This window comes from Mobula hypostoma, chromosome 5 (assembly GCF_963921235.1).
Source record: "Mobula hypostoma chromosome 5, sMobHyp1.1, whole genome shotgun sequence".
NCBI classification, from domain to species: Eukaryota; Metazoa; Chordata; class Chondrichthyes; order Myliobatiformes; family Myliobatidae; genus Mobula; species Mobula hypostoma.
Window position 1 is genome coordinate 182,297,689 of NC_086101.1, and position 5,247 is coordinate 182,302,935.

Below are 5,247 nucleotides of genomic sequence, written 5' to 3' on the forward strand. Positions count from 1 at the left end.
CATAGAGTTATAGAGCATGGATACAGACCCTTCATCCCAACTTGTCTATGCTAATCCAGTTATCTACCTGGGTTATTCCCATTTGCTTGTTTTTGACCATATTGCTCTAATCTTTTCCTATCCACGTTCCTGTCTGATTTTATATTTAAATATTGCAATTGTAGCCCTCCCCTCCACCACTTCCACAGGCAATTCTTTCCAAATATCCACCCCATCCGTGTAAAATGTTTGCGCCTCAGATCCCCTTTCATTCATTCCCCTCTCATCTTGATCTATGCTCTCTAATTTTAGACTCCCTGCACTGGGGAAAAGAATCTTGATCATTTGCTTTATCTACACCCCTCATTATTTTATAAGGGTGTCACCATAGTGCAGTGGTTAGCACAACGCTTGACAGTACAGGTGACCCGGGTTTGATTCCTGTCACTGCTTGTGAGGAGTTTGTACGTTCTCCCCGTGACCCGCTTGGGTTTCCTCCGGGTGCTCCTACTGCCCAAAGACATACCAGTTGGCAAGTTAATTGGTCATTGTAAATTGTCCCATGATTAGGCCAGGATTAAATGGGGGGATTGCTGGCAGCACGTCTCGAAGTGCTGGTAGGGTTGATTCAGCACTGTATTTCAATAAAATAAAATTTAAAAATCCAAGGCCAAGTGCAACCAGTGAAGTAACAAGCTGTTTGAACAAGGCTTGAGCAGCACAGTGACACAGCCAGTAGCACCACGGGTTCACTGCTCCAGAAACACGGGTTCAATCCCCACCTGGGGTGCTGTCTGTCTGGTGTTTGCCACTTCTCCCTGCAGTTGCTTGGCTTTCCTCCAGGTGATCTGCTTTCCTACCACATCTCAAAGACAGGTCTGCTGGTAAATTAATTGATTACTGTAAATAGCCCATGGTGTGCAAGCCAGTGGCAGATTCCTGGCAGATTGGATGGGAATACAAGGAGAAAAAAAATGTGATTAGGTTAGATTTGATGTGGATGATTGCATGATGGTCAGCATAGATTATGTGGGCAGTAGGGCCAGTTTCCCCGCTGTATGACTCTGTGACAACAACACTTAATTGTAGCACCCAGGGCTATTCTGGATAAAGAGTAAAACTAGCTCCTGTGCATCTCTTTGTATTCAACGAACTGATCACAACTGGTTCAAATGTTCAAAGTAAATTTATTATTGAAGTACATAGATGTCACCATTTACAACCCTGAGATTCATTTTCTTGTGGGCATTCTCAGTAAATCCAGGAACCTTCATAGAATCAATTAAAGACCACACCCAATTGAGAAAAAACAAGGAATGCTCAAAAGACAACGAACTGTGCAAATACAAAAGAAAAAAAAAGAAGTAGTAAGAATAAATGAATAAACAAAAACATGAAATGAAGAGTCCTTGAAAGAGAGTCCATTGGTCATAGGAACAGTTCAGTGATGGAGCACATGAAATTGAGTGATGTTGTCCCACTGGTTCGAGAGCCTGATGGTTGAGGGGTAATAACTGCTCCTGAAGCTGAATCTTGAGACTCCTGTGCCTTTTTCCTGATGGCAGCAGTGAGAAAGGAGCATGCCCTGGGTGATGGGGGTCCCTGATCTTGGACAAAGCCTGAGAAACCAAAATCAGAATCAGAATCAGCTTTAAAAACACCAACATATGTCGAGAAGCTTGTTGTTTTGTGGCAGTTGTACACCGCAATACATAAAAAATACTATCACTTACAGTACAAAATATATATTAAAAATTTAAATTAAATAAGTAGCGCAAAAATAGTGAGGTAATGTCTATGGGTGGGGTCATTGAATGTTTTAGGAACAGCTTCTTCACTTCCGCCATCAGATTTTTGAACAGGCAGTGTATCTCTTCAGGTTCCTGTACCTCCTCTCTGATAGTAGTAATAAGGAGACTATATCCTGGGTGTTGTGGGTCCTTAATAAAGGATGCTGCCTTTCTGAAGCATTGCCTTTTGAAGATGAAGGTGTCATCAATGTTAGGGAGACTAGTGCCAGAATTAATTCTGCAAAAATTTCAGCTTCTGACCACATTTCACACTGAATAAGCAATAAATGATAGTTAAGAAAATTTTTTTAAATATGTAAATAAAAATACACTTTATACACGTTTTCCAGAGTACCAAACACCAGTGTACCAGACTAGTACTGGACTAGAAGATGAAGTCATCCAGCACTGATCCAGGAATAAGAGCTGAAATATTACAGTCACAAGCAAAGGATTATAATTCAAGTACTTAATAATTTTGAAGATTAAAAAATGAAATCAGATAATAGCCAGTTTGCGGTTAAAGTCCATTTGATCAGTGTCCTCAAGAGGAGGGAGCTTGCCGGCCTATCTACAGCGCCATTTATGTGGTTCTCTCCTCAAATCGGGGAAGTGAAGCATGGACAAAAAACAATGGCTTTACCACTGATGCCCAGCCCTGGAAATGATTAAATTTTTTAAATTACTACATTGCTGTGTAAGGCATTTCTTAAAAGCACCACAATACTCTCGTGCTGCTAAAACAGTGATGCTCGGCAACTGGTAATGAACAGCACTCATTAAGATGACTGCCTATCAAGGGACAAAATGGTAGCATAGCAGTTTGTGCGACGCTATAGAGGTTTGGAGCATCAGAGTTTGGAGTTCAATTCTGACACCATCTGTAAGAAATTTATACGTTCTTCCCAGGAAGTGCATGGGTTTCCTCTGAGTGTGCTGGTTTCCTCCTATGGTCCGAAGACGTACTGGTTAGAAGGTTAATTGGTCATTGTAAATTGTCTTTGATTAGGTTAGGGTTAAATAGGTGGGTTGCTGGGCAGTGCATTTCGTATCTGCAGTGTATCTCCAAATAAATTAATAAAATCATTGTCTTTGCTTATGGCTGGGAGAAATCATGCAAATCAGTTAAACCAAGTGATATTTCCAACCTTATAAATCACCATGAATGACACAACCTAAGAGAGGAGACAACAAAGAAAGAGTTAAGAATGCGGGAGAGATTTACGTTGTTCATGGAGAGGCAATCATCCTCCATTGCCTTAATCTTATTAGTATCCCTTCATCCTAGCGCATTCAGAGCCACCCTCCCCTTCTATCTATCCTACAGATCAGTTCTGATTTATAGTACAAGCTTTTCAAATGGTTTATTTTGATCATAATTGCCTGTGCTATGAAAATATTCTTTTGAAATGTATAGGACTTTTACTTCAATTTAAGCTGGCATATTTTCTCCAAAATGTTTCCAGCAAGTGCCTCACTAACAATTCTCGTGTATTTCCATGATCCATGGTGTTATTGGAAAGGAACAACAAAGTTTGCTTAAAAGAACAGATATATCCCTCGATCCCCTCTTCTCTGGGTATGACAGAGATCATACCTTGAGGCACAGTAGCATATTGCTCTCGGTGCTCATAGTGACTCAAAGTAAATTCTGCCTCTGTTTGTAAGGAGTTTGCATGTTCTTCCTGTAGCTATGTGGGTTACCTCTGAGTCTGCGGTTTCCTCCCATTTTCAAAGTCATGGTTAGTAGGCTAATTGGTCACATGGGTGTAATTGGGCAATGTGGGCTCACTGGGCTAGAGGGGCCTGTTACTGTGCTGTATCTCTAAATAAATAAATGTTCTCTATACTCCCGAAAACAGCAGCTTGATACTTCAACGGAGACAGGCTGATGGACTGAAAACATTCAGGAGCAGGCGTTACAACTATGGAGGTGTCAATAGTTACAGGGACTGAGCAGGGGAGTGGAACTGAAGCCAGAATCACAGCAGTTTATAAGTCATACGGTTTATTCCTGTTCCAATTTCATGTGTCCTTCTGTTTTATGTACACTCAGTGGCCTCTTTAATGAGGTACACGTGTACACCTGCTTGTTAATGCAAATATCTAATCAGCCAAACATGTAACAGCAACTCAACGCATAAAAACACACAGACATGGTCAAGAGGTTCAGTTGTTGTTCAGATCAAACATCAGACAGGGGAAGAAATGTTATCTCACTGACTTTGAATGCTGGTGCCAGACAGTGTTGTTTGAGTATCTCAGAAACTGCTGATCACCTGGGATGTTCACATACAACAGTCTCTGAAAGTTTACAGAGAATGGTGTGAAATTTTTTTTAAAAATCAGTGAGCAGCAGTTCTGTGGGCAAAAAAATGCCTTGTTAATGCGAGAGGTCAGAGGAGAATAGCCAGATTGGTATAAACTGACATTAAGGTTGACGACTCAAATAACCACATGTTACAATATTGGTGTGCAGAGGAGCATCTCTGAATACACAGCACATTGGATCTTGAAGTGGATGGGCTACAGCAGCAAAAGACCACAGCGGGTTTCACTCTTATGGCTTCTTTATTAAAATCATAAGACTGTAAGACAAAGGAGCAGAAGTCGGCCATTCGGCCCATCGAGTCAGCTCCGCCATTTTATCATGAGCTGATCCATTCTCCCATTTAGTCCCACTCCCCCACCTTCTCACCATAACCTTTGATGCCCTAGCTCAGATACCTATCAATCTCTGCCTTAAATACACCCAATGACATGACCTCCACTGCCGCCGTGACAACAAATTCCACAGGTTCACCACCCTCTGGCTAAAAAAATTTCTTCGCATCTCTGTTCTGAATGGGTGCGCTTTAATCCTTAAGTCATGCCCTCTCGTACTAAACTCCCCCACCATGGGAAACAACTTTGCCACATCCACTCTGTCCATGCCTTTCAACATTCGAAATGTTTCTATGAGGTCCCCCCTCATTCTTCTAAACTCCAAGGAATACAGTCCAAGAGCGGATAAACGTTCCTCATATGTTAACCCTCTCAGTCCCGAAATCATTCTAGTGAATCTTCTCTGAACCCTCTCCAACGTCAACACATCCTTTCTTAAATAAGGAGCCCAAAACTGCACACAGTACTCCAAGTGAAGTCTTACCAGTGCCTTATAGAGCCTCAACAACACATCCCTGCTCCTATACTCTATTCCTCTAGAAATGAATGCCAACATTGTATTCCCCTTCTTCACCACCGACTCAACCTGGAGGTTAACCTTAAGGGTATCCTGCAGGAGAACTCCCAAGTCCCATTGCATCTCAGAACTTTGAATTCTCTCCTCATTTAAATAATAGTCTGCCCGTTTATTTCTTCTACCAAAGTGCATAACCATACACTTTCCAATATTGTATTTCATTTGCCACTTCTTTGCCTATTCTCCCAATCTATCCAAGTCTCTCTGCAGACTCTCTGTTTCCTCAGCACTACCAGC